The following is a 20,926-nucleotide window of genomic DNA, read 5'->3' as shown; positions in this document are numbered from 1 at the left end:
GGGACTGTATTGATGGAAGCAGCGGTCTGGCAGAGACTGTATTGATGGTAGCAGCAGTCAGGCAGCGACTGTATTAAGGGACGCAGCAGTCATGCTGGGACTGTATTGGTGGAAGCAGAAGTCAGGCAGGGACTGTATTGATGGAAGCAGCAGTCAGGCAGGGACTGTATTGCTGGAAGCAGCACTCAGGCAGGGACTGTATTGATGGAAGCAGCAGTCAGGCAAGGACTGTATTGATGGAAGCAGAAGTCAGACAGGGACTGAATTGATGGTCGCTGCAGTCAGGCAGGGACTGATGTGATGGAAGCAACAGTCAAGCAGGGACTGTATTGTTGGAATCAGCAGTCAGACAGGGACTGTAGTGATGGAAGCAGCAGTCAGGCAGGGACTGTATTGATGGAAGCAGCAGTCATTCAGGGACTGCATTGCTGGAAACAGCAATCAGGCAGGGACTGTATTGATGGAAGCAGAAGTCAGACAGGGACTGAATTGATGGAAGCAGCAGTCAGGCAGGGAATGATGTGATGGAAGCAACAGTCAAGCAGGGACTGTATTGATGGAATCAGCAGTCAAACAGGGACGGAAATGATGGAAGCAGCAGTCAGGCAGGGACTGAATTGATGGAAGCAGCAGTCAGACAGGGACTGTAATGATGGAAGCAGCAGTTAGACAAGGACTGTAGTGTTGGAAGCAGCAGTCAGGCAGGGACTTAATTGATGGAAGCAGCAGTCAGGCAGCGACAGTATTCACGGAAGCAGAAGTCAGAGATGGACTGTACTGATGGTGTCAGCAGTAAGACAGAGACTTTAGTGATGGAAGCAGCAGGCAGACACGGACTGTATTGATGCAAGCAACAGTCATGCTGGGACTGTAAAGATGGAACAGCAGTCAGGTATGGACTGTAGTGATGGAAGATGCTGTCAGACAGGGACTGTAGTGATGGAAGCAGCAGTCAGGTAGGGACTGTATTGACGGAAGCAGCAGTCAGGCAGGGACTGTATTGCTGGAAGCAGAAGTCAGACAGGGACGGAATTGATGGAAGCAGCTGTCACGCAGGGACTAAATAGATGAAAGCAGCAGTCAGACAGGGACTGTATTGATGGAAGCAGCAGTCAGGCAGGGTCTGTATTGATGGAAGCAGCAGTCAGGCAGGGACTGTATTGATGGAAGCAGCAGTCTGGCAGGGACTGTATTGATGGAAGCAGCAGTCAGGCAGGGACTGTATTGATGGAAGCAGCAGTCAGTCAGGGACTGTATTGATGGAAGCAGCAGTCAGGCAGGGACTGTATTGATGGAAGCAGCAGTCAGGCAGGGACTGTATTGATGGAAGCAGCAGTCTGGCAGGGACTGTATTGATGGAAGCAGCAGTTAGGCAGGGACTGTATTGATGGAAGCAGCAGTCAGGCAGGGACTGTATTGATGGAAGCAGCAGTCAGGCAGGGACTGTATTGATGGAAGCAGCAGTCTGGCAGGGACTGTATTGATGGAAGCAGCAGTTAGGCAGGGACTGTATTGATGGAAGCAGCAGTCAGTCAGGGACTGTATTGATGGAAGCAGCAGTCAGGCAGGGACTGTATTGATGGAAGCAGCAGTCAGGCAAGGACTGATGTGATGGAAGCAACAGTCAAGCAGGGACTGTATTGTTGGAATCAGCAGTCAGACAGGGACTGAATTGATGGAAGCAGCAGTCAAACAGGGACTGAATTGATGGAAGCAGCTGTCACGCAGGGACTAAATAGATGAAAGCAGCAGTCAGACAGGGACTGTATTGATGGAAGCAGCAGTCAGGCAGGGACTGTATTGATGGAAGCAGCAGTTAGGCAGGGACTGTATTGATGGAAGCAGCAGTCAGTCAGGGACTGTATTGATGGAAGCAGCAGTCAGGCAGGGACTGTATTGATGGAAGCAGCAGTCAGGCAGGGACTGTATTGATGGAAGCAGCAGTCTGGCAGGGACTGTATTGATGGAAGCAGCAGTTAGGCAGGGACTTTATTGATGGAAGCAGCAGTCAGTCAGGGACTGTATTGATGGAAGCAGCAGTCAGGCAGGGACTGTATTGATGGAAGCAGCAGTCAGGCAGGGACTGTATTGATGGAAGCAGCAGTCAGGCAGGGACTGTATTGATGGAAGCAGCAGTCTGGCAGGGACTGTATTGATGGAAGCAGCAGTTAGGCAGGGACTGTATTGATGGAAGCAGCAGTCAGTCAGGGACTGTATTGATGGAAGCAGCAGTCAGGCAGGGACTGTATTGATGGAAGCAGCAGTCAGGCAGGGACTGTATTGATGGAAGCAACAGTCAAGCAGGGACTGTATTGTTGGAATCAGCAGTCAGACAGGGACTGAATTGATGGAAGCAGCAGTCAAACAGGGACTGAATTGATGGAAGCAGCTGTCACGCAGGGACTAAATAGATGAAAGCAGCAGTCAGACAGGGACTGTATTGATGGAAGCAGCAGTCAGGCAGGGACTGTATTGATGGAAGCAGCAGTCAGGCAGGGACTGTATTGATGGAAGCAGCAGTCTGGCAGGGACTGTATTGATGGAAGCAGCAGTCAGGCAGGGACTGTATTGATGGAAGCAGCAGTCTGGCAGGGACTGTATTGATGGAAGCAGCAGTCTGGCAGGGACTGTATTGATGGAAGCAGCAGTTAGGCAGGGACTGTATTGATGGAAGCAGCAGTTAGGCAGGGACTGTATTGATGGAAGCAGCAGTCAGTCAGGGACTGTATTGATGGAAGCAGCAGTCTGGCAGGGACTGTATTGATGGAAGCAGCAGTTAGGCAGGGACTGTATTGATGGAAGCAGCAGTCAGTCAGGGACTGTATTGATGGAAGCAGCAGTCAGGCAGGGACTGAAGTGATGGAAGCAGCAGTCAAACAGGGACTGAATTGATGGAAGCAGCTGTCAGGCAGGGACTGAACAGATGAAAGCAGCAGTCAGACAGGGACTGTATTGATGGAAGCAGCAGTCAGTCAGGGACTGTATTGATGGAAGCAGCAGTCAGGCAGGGACTGTATTGATGGAAGCAGCAGTCAGGCAGGGACTGTATTGATGGAAGCAGCAGACAGGCAGCGTCTGTATTGCTGGAAGCAGCAGTCAGGCAGGGACTGTATTGATGGAAGCAGCGGTCTGGCAGAGACTGTATTGATGGTAGCAGCAGTCAGGCAGCGACTGTATTAAGGGACGCAGCAGTCATGCTGGGACTGTATTGGTGGAAGCAGAAGTCAGGCAGGGACTGTATTGATGGAAGCAGCAGTCAGGCAGGGACTGTATTGCTGGAAGCAGCACTCAGGCAGGGACTGTATTGATGGAAGCAGCAGTCAGGCAAGGACTGTATTGATGGAAGCAGAAGTCAGACAGGGACTGAATTGATGGTCGCGGCAGTCAGGCAGGGACTGATGTGATGGAAGCAACAGTCAAGCAGGGACTGTATTGTTGGAATCAGCAGTCAGACAGGGACTGTAGTGATGGAAGCAGCAGTCAGGCAGGGACTGTATTGATGGAAGCAGCAGTCATTCAGGGACTGCATTGCTGGAAACAGCAATCAGGCAGGGACTGTATTGATGGAAGCAGAAGTCAGACAGGGACTGAATTGATGGAAGCAGCAGTCAGGCAGGGAATGATGTGATGGAAGCAACAGTCAAGCAGGGACTGTATTGATGGAATCAGCAGTCAAACAGGGACGGAAATGATGGAAGCAGCAGTCAGGCAGGGACTGAATAGATGAAAGCAGCAGTCAGACAGGGACTGTAATGATGGAAGCAGCAGTTAGACAAGGACTGTAGTGTTGGAAGCAGCAGTCAGGCAGGGACTTAATTGATGGAAGCAGCAGTCATACAGGAACTGTGTTGATGGAAGCAGCAGTCAGTCAGGGACTGTATTGATGGAAGCAGCAGTCAGGCAGGGACTGTATTGATGGAAGCAGCAGTTAGACAAGGACTGTAGTGATGGAAGCAGCAGTCAGGCAGGGACTGTATTGATGGAAGCAGCTTTCTGGCAGGGACTGTATTGATGGAAGCAGCAGTTAGACAAGGACTGTAGTGATGGAAGCTGCAGTCAGGCAGCGACTGTATTAATGGAAGCAGCAGTCAGAGATGGACTGTTGTGAGGGAAGCAGCAGTCAGAGATGGACTGTACTGATGGAGTCAGCAGTCAGATTGAGACTGTAGTGATGGAAGCAGCAGGCAGACATGGACTGTATTGATGCAAGCAGCAGTCATGCTGGGACTGGAAAGATGGAATCAGCTGTCAAGCAGGGACTGTATTGATGGAAGCAGCTGTCTTGCAGGGACTGATGTGATGGAAGCAGCAGTCAGGCAGGGATTGTATTGATGGAAGCAGCAGACAGGCAGCGTCTGTATTGCTGGAAGCAGCAGTCAGGCAGGGACTGTATTGATGGAAGCAGCAGTCAGGCAGGGACTGTATTGCTGGAAGCAGCAGTCAGGCAGGGACTGTATTGCTGGAAGCAGCAGTAAGGCATGGACTGTATTGATGGAAGCAGCAGACAGGCAGCGTCTGTATTGCTGGAAGCAGCAGTCAGGCAGGGACTGTATTGATGGAAGCAGCGGTCTGGCAGAGACTGTATTGATGGAAGCAGCAGTCAGGCAGCGACTGTATTAAGGGACGCAGCAGTCATGCTGGGACTGTATTGATGGAAGCAGAAGTCAGGCAGGGACTGTATTGATGGAAGCAGCAGTCAGGCAGGGACTGTATTGCTGGAAGCAGCACTCAGGCAGGGACTGTATTGATGGAAGCAGCAGTCAGGCAAGGACTGTATTGATGGAAGCAGAAGTCAGACAGGGACTGAATTGATGGTCGCAGCAGTCAGGCAGGGACTGATGTGATGGAAGCAACAGTCAAGCAGGGACTGTATTGTTGGAATCAGCATTCAGACAGGGACTGAAGTGATGGAAGCAGCAGTCAAACAGGGACTGAATTGATGGAAGCAGCTGTCAGGCAGGGACTGAATAGATGAAAGCAGCAGTCAGACAGGGACTGTATTGATGGAAGCAGCAGTCAGACAGGGACTGCATTGATGGAAGCAGCAGTTAGACAAGGACTGTAGTGATGGAAGCAGCAGTCAGGCAGGGACTGTATTGATGGAAGCAGCAGTCAGAGATGGACTGTACTGATGGAGTCATCTGTCAGACAGCGACTGTCGTGATGGAAGCAGCAGGCAGACACGGAATTTATTGCTGGAAGCAGCAGTCAGGCTGGGACTGTAAAGATGGAACAGCAGTCAGGTATGGACTGTAGTGATGGAAGATGCTGTCAGACAGGGACTGTATTGATGGAAGCAGCATTCAGGCAAGGACTGTATTGATGGAAGCAGAAGTCATACAGGGACTGAATTGATGGTAGCAGCAGTCAGGCAGGGACTGATGTGATGGAAGCAACAGTCAAGCAGGGACTGTATTGTTGGAATCAGCAGTCAGACAGGGACTGAATTGATGGAAGCAGCTGTCAGGCAGGGACTAAATAGATGAAAGCAGCAGTCAGACAGGGACTGTATTGATGGAAGCAGCAGTCTGGCAGGGACTGGAAAGATGGAAGCAGCAGTCAGGCAGGGACTGTATTGATGGAAGCAGCAGTTAGGCAGGGACTGTATTGGTGGAAGCAGCAGTCAGTCAGGGACTGTATTGATGGAAGCAGCAGTCAGGCAGGGACTGTATAGATGAACCAGCAGTCAAGCAGGGACTGTATTGATGTAAGCAGCAGTCAGGCAGGGACTGTATTGATTGAAGCAGCAGTAAGGCGTGGACTGTATTGATGGAAGCAGCAGACAGGCAGCGTCTGTATTGCTGGAAGCAGCAGTCAGGCAGGGACTGTATTGATGGAAGAAGCGGTCTGGCAGAGACTGTATTGATGGTAGCAGCAGTCAGGCAGCGACTGTATTAAGGGACGCAGCAGTCATGCTGGGACTGTATTGGTGGAAGCAGAAGTCAGGCAGGGACTGTATTGAAGGAAGCAGCAGTCAGGCAGGGACTGTATTGATGGAAGCAGCAGTCAGGCAAGGACTGTTTTGATGGAAGCAGAAGTCAGACAGGGACTGAATTGATGGTCGCGGCAGTCAGGCAGGGACTGATGTGATGGAAGCAACAGTCAAGCAGGGACTGTATTGTTGGAATCAGCAGTCAGACAGGGACTGTAGTGATGGAAGCAGCAGTCAGGCAGGGACTGTATTGATGGAAGCAGCAGTCATTCAGGGACTGCATTGCTTGAAACAGCAATCAGGCAGGGACTGTATTGATGGAAGCAGAAGTCAGACAGGGACTGAATTGATGGAAGCAGCAGTCAGGCAGGGAATGATGTGATGGAAGCAACAGTCAAGCAGGGACTGAATAGATGAAAGCAGCAGTCAGACAGGGACTGTAATGATGGAAGCAGCAGTTAGACAAGGACTGTAGTGTTGGAAGCAGCAGTCAGGCAGGGACTTAATTGATGGAAGCAGCAGTCATACAGGAACTGTGTTGATGGAAGCAGCAGTCAGTCAGGGACTGTATTGATGGAAGCAGCAGTCAGGCAGTGACTGTATTGATGGAAGCAGCTGTTAGACAAGGACTGTAGTGATGGATGCAGCAGTCAGGCAGGGACTGTATTGATGGAAGCAGCTTTCTGGCAGGGACTGTATTGATGGAAGCAGCAGTTAGACAAGGACTGTAGTGATGGAAGCTGCAGTCAGGCAGCGACTGTATTAATGGAAGCAGCAGTCAGAGATGGACTGTTGTGATGGAAGCAGCAGTCAGAGATGGACTGTACTGATGGAGTCAGCAGTCAGATTGAGACTGTAGTGATGGAAGCAGCAGGCAGACACGGACTGTATTGATGCAAGCAGCAGTCATGCTGGGACTGGAAAGATGGAATCAGCTGTCAAGCAGGGACTGTATTGATGGAAGCAGCTGTCTTGCAGGGACTGATGTGATGGAAGCAGCAGTCAGGCAGGGACTGTATTGATGGAAGCAGCAGTCAGGCAGCGACTGTATTAATGGACGCAGCAGTCATGCTGGGACTGTAAAGATGGAACAGCAGTCATGCAGGGACTGAATTGTTGGAAGCAGCAGTCAGGCAGGGACTGAATTCTTGGAAGCAGCAGTAAGGCATGGACTGTATTGATGGAAGCAGCAGACAGGCAGCGTCTGTATTGCTGGAAGCAGCAGTCAGGCAGGGACTGTATTGATGGAAGCAGCGGTCTTCAGAGACTGTATTGATGGAAGCAGCAGTCAGGCAGGGACTGTATTGCTGGAAGCAGCAGTCAGGCAGGGACTGTATTGCTGGAAGCAGCAGTAAGGCATGGACTGTATTGATGGAAGCAGCAGACAGGCAGCGTCTGTATTGCTGGAAGCAGCAGTCAGGCAGGGACTGTATTGATGGAAGCAGCGGTCTGGCAGAGACTGTATTGATGGAAGCAGCAGTCAGGCAGCGACAGTATTAAGGGACGCAACAGTCATGCTGGGACTGTATTGATGGAAGCAGAAGTCAGGCAGGGACTGTATTGATGGAAGCAGCAGTCAGGCAGGGACTGTATTGCTGGAAGCAGCACTCAGGCAGGGACTGTATTGATGGAAGCAGCAGTCAGGCAAGGACTGTATTGATGGAAGCAGAAGTCAGACAGGGACTGAATTGATGGTCGCAGCAGTCAGGCAGGGACTGATGTGATGGAAGCAACAGTCAAGCAGGGACTGTATTGTTGGAATCAGCAGTCAGACAGGGACTGAAGTGATGGAAGCAGCAGTCAAACATGGACTGAATTGATGGAAGCAGCTGTCAGGCAGGGACTGAATAGATGAAAGCAGCAGTCAGACAGGGACTGTATTGATGGAAGCAACAGTTAGACAAGGACTGTAGTGATGGAAGCAGCAGTCAGGCAGGGACTGAAGTGATGGAAGCAGCAGTCAAACATGGACTGAATTGATGGAAGCAGCTGTCAGGCAGGGACTGAATAGATGAAAGCAGCAGTCAGACAGGGACTGTATTGATGGAAGCAGCAGTTAGACAAGGACTGTAGTGATGGAAGCAGCAGTCAGGCAGGGACTGTATTGATGGAAGCAGCAGTGAGGCAGGGACTGTATTGATGGAAGCAGCAGTTAGACAAGGACTGTAGTGATGGAAGCAGCAGTCAGGCAGGGACTGTATTGATGGAAGCAGCAGTCAGTCAGGGACTGTATTGATGGAAGCAGCAGTCAGGCAGGGACTGATGTGATGGAAGCAACAGTCAAGCAGGGACTGTATTGTTGGAATCAGCATTCAGACAGGGACTGAAGTGATGGAAGCAGCAGTCAAACAGGGACTGAATTGATGGAAGCAGCTGTCAGGCAGGGACTGAATAGATGAAAGCAGCAGTCAGACACGGACTGTATTGATGGAAGCAGCAGTCAGACAGGGACTGCATTGATGGAAGCAGCAGTTAGACAAGGACTGTAGTGATGGAAGCAGCAGTCAGGCAGGGACTGTATTGATGGAAGCAGCAGTCAGAGATGGACTGTACTGATGGAGTCATCTGTCAGACAGCGACTGTCGTGATGGAAGCAGCAGGCAGACACGGAATTTATTGCTGGAAGCAGCAGTCAGGCTGGGACTGTAAAGATGGAACAGCAGTCAGGTATGGACTGTAGTGATGGAAGATGCTGTCAGACAGGGACTGTATTGATGGAAGCAGCATTCAGGCAAGGACTGTATTGATGGAAGCAGAAGTCATACAGGGAATGAATTGATGGTAGCAGCAGTCAGGCAGGGACTGATGTGATGGAAGCAACAGTCAAGCAGGGACTGTATTGTTGGAATCAGCAGTCAGACAGGGACTGAATTGATGGAAGCAGCTGTCAGGCAGGGACTAAATAGATGAAAGCAGCAGTCAGACAGGGACTGTATTGATGGAAGCAGCAGTCTGGCAGGGACTGGAAAGATGGAAGCAGCAGTCAGGCAGGGACTGTATTGATGGAAGCAGCAGTTAGGCAGGGACTGTATTGGTGGAAGCAGCAGTCAGTCAGGGACTGTATTGATGGAAGCAGCAGTCAGGCAGGGACTGTATAGATGAAGCAGCAGTCAAGCAGGGACTGTATTGATGTAAGCAGCAGTCAGGCAGGGACTGTATTGATTGAAGCAGCAGTAAGGCGTGGACTGTATTGATGGAAGCAGCAGACAGGCAGCGTCTGTATTGCTGGAAGCAGCAGTCAGGCAGGGACTGTATTGATGGAAGAAGCGGTCTGGCAGAGACTGTATTGATGGTAGCAGCAGTCAGGCAGCGACTGTATTAAGGGACGCAGCAGTCATGCTGGGACTGTATTGGTGGAAGCAGAAGTCAGGCAGGGACTGTATTGAAGGAAGCAGCAGTCAGGCAGGGACTGTATTGCTGGAAGCAGCAGTCAGGCAGGGACTGTATTGATGGAAGCAGCAGTCAGGCAAGGACTGTTTTGATGGAAGCAGAAGTCAGACAGGGACTGAATTGATGGTCGCGGCAGTCAGGCAGGGACTGATGTGATGGAAGCAACAGTCAAGCAGGGACTGTATTGTTGGAATCAGCAGTCAGACAGGGACTGTAGTGATGGAAGCAGCAGTCAGGCAGGGACTGTATTGATGGAAGCAGCAGTTAGACAAGGACTGTAGTGATGGAAGCAGCAGTCAGTCAGGGACTGCATTGATGGAAGCAGCAGTCAGGCAGGGATTGAATAGATGGAAGCAGCAGTCAAGCAGGGACTGTATTGATGGAAGCAGCAGTCAGGCAGGGACTGTATTGATGGAAGCAGCAGTCAGAGATGGACTGTACTGATGGAGTCATCTGTCAGACAGCGACTGTCGTGATGGAAGCAGCAGGCAGACACGGACTGTATTGATGGAAGTAGCAGTCAGGCTGGGGCGATATTGATGGAAGAAGCAGTCAGGCAGGGACTGTATTGATGGAAGCAGCAGTCAGGCCGTGACAGTATTGCTGGAAGCAGCTGTCAGGCTGGGACTGTAAAGATGGAACAGCAGTCAGGTATGCACTGTCGTGATGGAAGATGCTGTCAGACAGGGACTGTAGTGATGGAAGCAGCAGTCAGGCAGAGACTGTATTGATGGAAGCAGCAGTCAGGCAGCGACTGTATTAAGGGACGCAACAGTCATGCTGGGACTGTATTGATGGAAGCAGAAGTCAGGCAGGGAGTGTATTGATGGAAGCAGCAGTCAGGCAGGGACTGTATTGTTGGAAGCAGCACTCAGGCAGGGACTGTATTGATGGAAGCAGCAGTCAGGCAAGGACTGTATTGATGGAAGCAGAAGTCAGACAGGGACTGAATTGATGGTCGCAGCAGTCAGGCAGGGACTGATGTGATGGAAGCAACAGTCAAGCAGGGACTGTATTGTTGGAATCAGCAGTCAGACAGGGACTGAAGTGATGGAAGCAGCAGTCAAACATGGACTGAATTGATGGAAGCAGCTGTCAGGCAGGGACTGAACAGATGAAAGCAGCAGTCAGACAGGGACTGTATTGATGGAAGCAGCAGTTAGACAAGGACTGTAGTGATTGAAGCAGCAGTCAGGCAGGGACAGTATTGATGGAAGCAGCAGTGAGGCAGGGACTGTATTGATGGAAGCAGCAGTTAGACAAGGACTGTAGTGATGGAAGCAGCAGTCAGGCAGGGACTGTAGTGATGGAAGCAGCAGTTAGACAAGGACTGTAGTGATGGAAGCAGCAGTGAAGCAGGGACTGTATTGATGGAAGCAGCAGTCAGGCAGGGACTGTATTGATGGAAGCAGCAGTCAGTCAGGGACTGCATTGATGGAAGCAGCAGTCAGGCAGGGATTGAATAGATGGAAGCAGCAGTCAAGCAGGGACTGTATTGATGGAAGCAGCAGTCAGGCAGGGACTGTATTGATGGAAGCAGCAGTCAGACAGGGACGGAAATAATGGAAGCAGCAGTCAGGCAGGGACTGAATAGATGAAAGCAGCAGTCAGACAGGGACTGTAATGATGGAAGCAGCAATTAGACAAGGACTGTAGTGTTGGAAGCAGCAGTCAGGCAGGGACTTAATTGATGGAAGCAGCAGTCATACAGGAACTGTATTGATGGAAGCAGCAGTTAGACAAGGACTGTAGTGATGGAAGCAGCAGTCAGGCAGGGACTGTTTTGATGGAAGCAGCAGTCAGGCAGGGACTGTATTGATGGAAGCAGCAGTTAGACAAGGACTGTAGTGATGGAAGCAGCAGTCAGGCAGGGACTGTATTGATGGAAGCAGCTTTCTGGCAGGGACTGTATTGATGGAAGCATCAGTTAGACAAGGACTGTAGTGATGGAAGCTGCAGTCAGGCAGCGACTGTATTAATGGAAGCAGCAGTCAGAGATGGACTGTTGTGATGGAAGCAGCAGTCAGAGATGGACTGTACTGATGGAGTCAGCAGTCAGATTGAGACTGTAGTGATGGAAGCAGCAGGCAGACACGGACTGTATTGATGCAAGCAGCAGTCATGCTGGGACTGGAAAGATGGAAGCAGCTGTCAAGCAGGGACTGTATTGATGGAAGCAGCTGTCTTGCAGGGACTGATGTGATGGAAGCAGCAGTCGGGCAGGGACTGTATTGATGGAAGCAGCAGTCAGGCAGGGACTGTATTGATGGAAGCAGCAGTTAGACAAGGACTGGAGTGATGGAAGCAGCAGTCAGGCAGCGACTGTATTAATGGACGCAGCAGTCATGCTGGGACTGTAAAGATGGAACAGCAGTCAGGCAGGGACTGTATTGCTGGAAGCAGCAGTAAGGCATGGACTGTATTGATGGAAGCAGCAGACAGGCAGCGTCGATATTGCTGGAAGCAGCAGTCAGGCAGGGACTGTATTGATGGAAGCAGCAGTCAGGCAGCGACTGTATTAAGGGACGCAGCAGTCATGCTGGGACTGTATTGATGGAAGCAGAAGTCAGGCAGGGACTGTATTGATGGAAGCAGCAGTCAGGCAGGGACTGTATTGCTGGAAGCAGCACTCAGGCAGGGACTGTATTGATGGAAGCAGCAGTCAGACAGGGACTGTATTGATGGAAGCAGCAGTTAGACAAGGACTGTAGTGATGGAAGCAGCAGTCAGGCACGGACTGTATTGATGGAAGCAGCAGTCAGGCAGGGACTGTATTGATGGAAGCAGCAGTTAGGCAGGGACTGTATTGATGGAAGCAGCAGTCAGTCAGGGACTGTATTGATGGAAGCAGCAGTCAGGCTGGGACTGAATAGATGGAAGCAGCAGTCAAGCAGGGACTGTATTGATGGAAGCAGCAGTCAGGCAGGGACTGTATTGATGGAAGCAGCATTCAGAGATGGACTGTACTGATGGAGTCAGCTGTCAGACAGCGACTCTCGTGATGGAAGCAGCAGGCAGACACGGAATTTATTGCTGGATGCAGCAGCAGTCAGGCTGGGACTGTAAAGATGGAACATCAGTCAGGTATGCACTGTCGTGATGGAAGAAGCTGTCAGACAGGGACTGTCGTGATGGAAGCAGCAGTCAGGCAGGGACTGAATTGATTGAAGCAGCAGTCAGGCAGGGTCTGTATTGATGGAAGCAACAGTCTGGCAGAGACTGTATTGCTGGAAGCAGCACTCAGGCAGGGACTGTATTGATGGAAGCATCAGTCAGGCAACGACTGTATTGATGGAAGCAGAAGTCAGACAGGGACTGAATTGATGGTCGCAGCAGTCAGGCAGGGACTGATGTGATGGAAACAACAGTCAAGCAGGGACTGTATTGTTGGAATCAGCAGTCAGACAGGGACTGAATTGATGGAAGCAGCAGTCAGACAGGGACTGTATTGATGGAAGCAGCAGTTAGACAAGGACTGTAGTGATGGAAGCAGCAGTCAGGCAGGGACTGTATTGATGGAAGCAGCAGTGAGGCAGGGACTGTATTGATGGAAGCAGCAGTCAGGCAGGGACTGATGTGATGGAAGCAACAGTCAAGCAGGGACTGTATTGTTGGAATCAGCAGTCAGACAGGGACTGAATTGATGGAAGCAGCTGTCAGGCAGGGACTGAATAGATGAAAGCAGCAGGCAGACAGGGACTGTATTGATGGAAGCAGCAGTTAGACAAGAACTGTAGTGATGGGAGCAGCAGTCAGGCAGGGACTGTATTGATGGAAGCAACAGTTAGGCAGGGACTGTATTGATGGAAGCAGCAGTTAGGCAGGGACTGTATTGATGTAAGCAGCAGTCAGTCAGGGACTGTATTGATGGAAGCAGCAGTCAGGCAGGGGCTGAATAGATGGAAGCAGCAGTGAGGCAGGGACTGTATTGATGGAAGCAGCAGTTAGACAAGGACTGTAGTGTTGGAAGCAGCAGTCAGGCAGGGACTGTAGTGATGGAAGCAGCAGTTAGACAAGGACTGTAGTGATGGAAGCAGCAGTGAGGCACGGACTGTATTGATGGAAGCAGCAGTTAGACAAGGACTGTAGTGATGGAAGCAGCAGTCAGGCAGGGACTGTAGTGATGGAAGCAGCAGTTAGACAAGGACTGTATTGATGGAAGCAGCAGTCAGTCAGGGACTGCATTGATGGAAGCAGCAGTCAGGCAGGGACTATAGTGATGGAAGCAGCAGTTAGACAAGGACTGTAGTGATGGAAGCAGCAGTTAGACAAGGACTGTATTGATGGAAGCAGCAGTCAGGCAGGGACTGTATTGATGGAAGCAGCAGTCAGTCAGGGACTGTAGTGATGGAAGCAGCAGTCAAGCAGGGGAAGTATTGATGGAAGCAGCAGTCAGGCAGGGACTGTATTGATGGAAGCAGCAGTCAGAGATGGACTGTACTGATGGAGTCATCTGTCAGACAGCGACTGTCGTGATGGAAGCAGCAGGCAGACACGGACTGTATTGATGGAAGTAGCAGTCAGGCTGGGACGATATTGATGGAAGAAGCAGTCAGGCAGGGACTGTATTGATGGAAGCAGCAGTCAGGCAGTGACAGTATTGCTGGAAGCAGCAGTCAGGCTGGGACTGTAAAGATGGAACAGCAGTCAGGTATGCACTGTCGTGATGGAAGAAGCTGTCAGACAGGGACTGTAGTGATGGAAGCAGCAGTCAGGCAGGGACTGTATTGATGGAAGCAGCAGTCATTCAGGGACTGCATTGCTGGAAACAACAATCAGGCAGGGACTGTATTGATGGAAGCAGAAGTCAGACAGGGACTGAATTGATGGAAGCAGCAGTCAAACAGGGACGGAAATGATGGAAGCAGCAGTCAGGCAGGGACTGAATAGATGAAAGCAGCAGTCAGACAGGGACTGTAATGATGGAAGCAGCAATTTGACAAGGACTGTAGTGTTGGAAGCAGCAGTCAGGCAGGGACTTAATTGATGGAAGCAGCAGTCATACAGGAACTGTATTGATGGAAGCAGCAGTCTGGCAGGGACTGTATTGATGGAAGCAGCAGTCAGGCAGGGACTGTATTGATGGAAGCAGCAGTTCGACAAGGACTGTAGTGATGGAAGCAGCAGTCAGGCAGGGACTGTATTGATGGAAGCAGCTTTCTGGCAGGGACTGTATTGATGGAAGCAGCAGTTAGACAAGGACTGTAGTGATGGAAGCTGCAGTCAGGCAGCGACTGTATTAATGGAAGCAGCAGTCAGAGATGGACTGTTGTGATGGAAGCAGCAGTCAGAGATGGACTGTACTGATGGAGTCAGCAGTCAGATTGAGACTGTAGTGATGGAAGCAGCAGGCAGACACGGACTGTATTGATGCAAGCAGCAGTCATGCTGGGACTGGAAAGATGGAAGCAGCTGTCAAGCAGGGACTGTATTGATGGAAGCAGCTGTCTTGCAGGGACTGATGTGATGGAAGCAGCAGTCAGGCAGGAACTGTATTGATGGAAGCAGCAGTTAGACAAGGACTGGAGTGATGGAAGCAGCAGTCAGGCAGGGACTGAATTGATGGTCGCAGCAGTCAGGCAGGGACTGATGTGATGGAAGCAACAGTCAAGCAGGGACTGTATTGTTGGAATCAGCAGTCAGACAGGGACTGAATTGATGGAAGCAGCTGTCAAACAGGGACTGAATTGATGGAAGCAGCTGTCAGGCAGGGACTGAATAGATGAAAGCAGCAGTCAGACAGGGACTGTATTGATGGAAGCAGCAGTTAGACAAGAACTGTAGTGATGGAAGCAGCAGTCAGGCAGGGACTGTATTGATGGAAGCAGAAGTGCGGCAGGGACTGTATTGATGGAAGCAGCAGTCAGGCAGGGACTGTATTGATGGAAGCAGCAGTCAGGCAGGGACTGTATAGATGGAAGCAGCAGTCAGGCAGGGATAGTATTGATGTAAGCAGCAGTCAGGCCGGGACTGTATTGATGGAAGCAGCAGTCAGACAGGGACTGTATTGATGGAAGCAGCAGTTAGACAAGGACTGTAGTGATGGAAGCAGCAGTCAGGCACGGACTGTATTGATGGAAGCAGCAGTCAGGCAGGGACTGTATTGATGGAAGCAGCAGTTAGGCAGGGACTGTATTGATGGAAGCAGCAGTGAGTCAGGGACTGTATTGATGGAAGAAGCAGTCAGGCTGGGACTGAATAGATGGAAGCAGCAGTCAAGCAGGGACTGTATTGATGGAAACAGCAGTCAGGCAGGGACTGTATTGATGGAAGCAGCATTCAGAGATGGACTGTACTGATGGAGTCAGCTGTCAGACAGCGACTGTCGTGATGGAAGCAGCAGGCAGACACGGAATTTATTGCTGGATGCAGCAGCAGTCAGGCTGGGACTGTAAAGATGGAACATCAGTCAGGTATGCACTGTCGTGATGGAAGAAGCTGTCAGACAGGGACTGTCGTGATGGGAGCAGCAGTCAGGCAGGGACTGAATTGATTGAAGCAGCAGTCAGGCAGGGACTGTATTGATGGAAGCAGCAGTCTGGCAGAGACTGTATTGCTGGAAGCAGCACTCAGGCAGGGACTGTATTGATGGAAGCATCAGTCAGGCAAGGACTGTATTGATGGAAGCAGAAGTCAGACAGGGACTGATGTGATGGAAACAACAGTCAAGCAGGGACTGTATTGTTGGAATCAGCAGTCAGACAGGGACTGAATTGATGTTAGCAGCAGTCAGACAGGGACTGTATTGATGGAAGCAGCAGTTCGACAAGGACTGTAGTGATGGAAGCAGCAGTCAGGCAGGGACTGTATTGATGGAAGCAGCAGTTAGACAAGGACTGTTGTGATGGAAGCAGCAGTCAGGCAGGGACTGTATTGATGGAAGCAGCAATCAGACAGGGACTGAATTGATGGAAGCAGCTGTCAGGCAGGGACTGAACAGATGAAAGCAGCAGGCAGACAGGGACTGTATTGATGGAAGCAGCAGTTAGACAAGAACTGTAGTGATGGAAGCAGCAGTCAGGCAGGGACTGTATTGATGGAAGCAACAGTTAGGCAGGGACTGTATTGATGGAAGCAGCAGTCAGGCAGGGACTGAATAGATGGAAGCAGCAGTCAAGCAGGGACTGTATTGATGTAAGCAGCAGTCAGGCCGGGACTGTATTGATGGAAGCAGCAGTCAGACAGGGACTGTATTGATGGAAGCAGCAGTGAGACAAGGACTGCAGTGATGGAAGCAGCAGTCAGGCACGGACTGTATTGATGGAAGCAGCAGTGAGGCAGGGACTTTATTGATGGAAGCAGCAGTTAGGCAGGGACTGTATTGATGTAAGCAGCAGTCAGTCAGGGACTGTATTGATTGAAGCAGCAGTCAGGCAGGGGCTGAATAGATGGAAGCAGCAGTCAAGCAGGGACTGTATTGATGGAAGCAGCAGTCAGGCAGGGACTGTATTGATGGAACCACCAGTCAGAGATGGACTGTACTGATGGAGTCAGCTGTCAGACAGCGACTGTCATGATGGAAGCAGCAGGCAGACACGGAATTTATTGCTGGAAGCAGCAGTCAGGCTGGGACTGTATTGATGGAAGCAGCAGTCTGGCAGGGACTGTATTGATGGAAGCAGCAGTCAGGCATGGACTGTATTGATGGAAGCAGCAGTTAGACAAGGACTGTAGTGATGGAAGCAGCAGTCAGGCAGGGACTGTATTGATGGAAGCAGCTTTCTGGCAGGGACTGCATTGATGGAAGCAGCAGTTAGACAAGGACTATAGTGATGGAAGCTGCAGTCAGGCAGCGACTGTATTAATGGAAGCAGCAGTCAGAGATGGAGTGTAGTGATGGAAGCAGCAGTCAGAGATGGACTGTACTGATGGAGTCAGCAGTCAGATTGAGAATGTAGTGATGGAAGAAACAGGCAGACACGGACTGTATTGATGCAAGCAGCAGTCATACTGGGAATGGAAAGATCGAAGCAGCTGTCAAGCAGAGACTGTATTGATGGAAGCAGCTGTCTTGCAGGGACTGATGTGATGGAAGCAGCAGTCAGGCAGTTACTGTATTGATGGAAGCAGCTGTCAAGCAGGGACTGTACTGATAGAAGCAGCAGGCAGGCAGGGACTGTATTGATGGAAGCAGCAGTCAGGCAGGGACTGTTTTGATGGAAGCAGCAGTCAGGCAGGGACTGTATTGCTGGAATCTGCAGTCAGGCAGTGACTAAATTGATGGAAGCAGCAGTCAAACAGGGACTGAATTGATGGAAGCAGCAGTCAGACAAGGACTGTTGTGATGGAAGCAGCAGTCAGGCAGGGACTGTATTGCTGGAAGCAGCACTCAGACACGAACAGTATTGATGAAAGCAGCAGTCAGGCAGGGACTGTAAAGATGGAAGCAGCAGTCAGATGCGGACTGTATTGATGGAATCAGCAGTCAGACAGGGACTGTATTGATGGAAGTAGCAGTCAGGAAGGGACTGTATTGATGGAAGCAGCAGTCAGTCAGGGACTGTAGTGATGGAAGCTGCAGTCAGGCAGCGACCGTATTAATGGAAGCAGCAGTCAGAGATTGACTGTAGTGATGGAAGCAGCAGTCAGACACGGACAGTATTGATGAAAGCAGCAGTCAGGCAGGGACTGTAAAGATGGAAGCAGCAGTCAGACACGGACTGTATTGATGGAAGCAACAGTCAGACAGGGACTGTATTGATGGAAGCAGCAGTCATACAGGAACTATATTGATGGAAGCAGCAGTCAGACAGGGACTGTATTGATGGAAGCAGCAGTCAGGCAGGGACAGTATTGCTGGAAGCTGCAGTCAGGCTGGGACTGTAAAGATGGAACATCAGTCAGGTATGCACTGTAGTGATGGAAGAAGCTGTCAGACAGGGACTGTAGTGATGGAAGCAGCAGTCAGGCTGGGACTATATTGATGGAAGAAGCAGTTAGGCAGGGACTGCATTGGTGGAAGCAGCAGTCAGGCATTGACTGTATTGCTGGAAGCAGCAGTCAGGCAGGGACTGTATTGATGGAAGCAGAGGTCAGACAGGGACTGACTTGATGGAAGCAGCAGTCAGGCAGGGACTGATGTGATGGAAGCAACAGTCAAGCAGGGACAGTATTGTTGGAATCAGCAGTCAGACAGGGACTGTAATGATGGAAGCAGCAGTTAGACAAGGACTGTTGTGATGGAAGCTGCAGTCAGGCAGCGACTGTATTAATGGAAGCAGCAGTCAGAGATGGACTGTCGTGATGGAAGCAGCAGTCAGAGATGAACTGTACTGATGGAGTCAGCAGTCAGATTGAGACTGTAGTCATGGAAGCAGCAGGCAGACACGGACTGTATTGATGCAAGCAGCAGTCATGCTGGGACTGTAAAGATGGAAGCAGCTGTCAAGCAGGGACTGTATTGATGGAAGCAGCTGTCTTGCAGGGACTGATGTGATGGAAGCAGCTGTCAGGCAGTTACTGTATTGATGGAAGCAGCTGTCAAGCAGGGACTGTACTGATGGAAGCAGCAGTCAGGCAGGGACTGTATTGATGGAAGCAGCAGTCAGGCAGGGACTGTTTTGATGGAAGCAGCAGTCAGGCAGGGACTGTATTGATGGAAGCAGCAGTCAAGCAGGGACTGTATAGATGGACGCAGCTGTCAAGCTGGGACTGGATGGATGGAAGCAGCAGGAAGGCAGGAACTGTAGAGATGGAAGCAGCAGTCAGGCAGGGACTGTATTGATGGAAGCAGCAGTCAGGCAGGCACTGAATAGATGGAAGCAGCAGTCAAGCAGGGACTGATGTGATGGAAGCAGCAGTCAGGCAGGGACTGTATTGATGGAAGCAGCAGTCAGAGATGGACTGCACTGATGGAGTCAGCAGTCAGACAGCGACTAGTGATGGAAGCAGCAGGCAGAAACGGACTTTATTGCTGGAAGCAGCAGTCAGGCTGGGACTGTAAAGATGGAAGCAGCAGTCAGGCAGGGACTGTAGTGATGGAAGCAGCAGTCAGGCAGGGACTATATTGATGGAAGCAGCAGTCGGGCAGGGACTGTATTGCTGGAAGCAGCAGTCAGGCAGGGACGGAATTGACGGAAGCAGCAGTCAGACAGGAACAGTATTAATGGAATCAGCAGACAGACAGAGACTGTATTGATGGAAGCAGCAGTCAGGCTGGGACTATGCAAATGGAAGCAGCAGTCAGGCTGGGACTGTAGTGATGGAAGCAGCAGTCAAGCAGGGACTGTAAAGATGGAAGCAGCAGTCAAGCAGGGACTGTATTGATGGAAGCAGCAGTCAGGCAGGGACTGTATTGATGGAAGCAGCAGTCAGAGATGGACTGTACTGATGGAGTCAGCAGTCAGACAGCGACTGTAGTGATGGAAGCAGCAGTCAGACACGGACTTTATTGCTGGAAGCAGCAATCAGGCTGGGACTGTAAAGATGGAAGCAGCAGTCAGGCAGGGACTGTATTGATGGAAGCAGCAGTCAGGCAGGGACCCTATTGATGGAAGCAGCAGTCAGGCAGGGACTGTATTGCTGGAAGCAGCAGTCAAACAGGGACTGAATTGATGGAAGCAGCAGTCAGGCACGGAATGAATAGATGAAAGCAGCAGTCAGGCAGGGACTCTATTGGTGGAACGACCAGTCAGGCAGGGACTGTATTGATGGAAGCAGCAGTCAGAGATGGACTGTACTGATGGAGTCAGCAGTCAGACAGCGACTGTAGTGATGGAAGCAGCAGTCAGACACGGACTTTATTGCTGGAAGCAGCAATCAGGCTGGGACTGTAAAGATGGAAGCAGCAGTCAGGCAGGGACTGTATTGATGGAAGCAGCAGTCAGGCAGGGACTGTATTGCTGGAAGCAGCAGTCAGGCAGGGACTGTATTGATGGAAGCAGCAGTCAAACAGGGACTGAATTGATGGAAGCAGCAGTCAGGCACGGAATGAATAGATGAAAGCAGCAGTCAGGCAGGGACTGTATTGGTGGAACGACCAGTCAGGCAGGGACTGTATTGATGGAAGCAGCAGTCAGGCAGGGACCGTATTAATGGAAGCAGCAGTCAGGCAGGGACTTTTGTGATGGAAGCAGCAGTCAGGCAGGGACTGTATTGATGGAAGCAGCAGTCAAGCAGGGACTGTATTGATGGAAGCAGCAGTCAGGCAGGGACGGAATTGACGGAAGCAGCAGTCAGACAACGACTGTACTGATGGAATCAGCAGACAGACAGAGACTGTATTGATGGAAGCAGCAGTCAGGCAGGGACGATATTGATGGAAGCAGCAGTCAGGCTGGGACTGTATTGATGGAAGCAGCTGTCAAGCAGGGACTGTATTGATGGAAGCAGCTGTCAAGCACTGACTGTATTGATGGAAGCAGCAGTGAATCATGGACTGTATTGATGGAAGCAGCATTCAGGCAGGGACTGTATTGATGGAAGCAGCTGTCAAGCACTGACTGTATTGATGGAAGCAGCAGTGAATCATGGACTGTATTGATGGAAGGAGCAGTCAGGCAGGGACTGTATAGATGGAAGCAGCTGTCAAGCAGGGACTGATGTGATGGAAGCAGCAGTCAGGCAGGGACTGTATTGAAGGAAGGAGCAGTCAGGCAGTTGCTG

This window comes from Heterodontus francisci, chromosome 24 (genome assembly GCF_036365525.1).
Source record: "Heterodontus francisci isolate sHetFra1 chromosome 24, sHetFra1.hap1, whole genome shotgun sequence".
NCBI lineage: Eukaryota > Metazoa > Chordata > Chondrichthyes > Heterodontiformes > Heterodontidae > Heterodontus > Heterodontus francisci.
Note: the sequence above shows the minus strand (reverse complement) of the source record.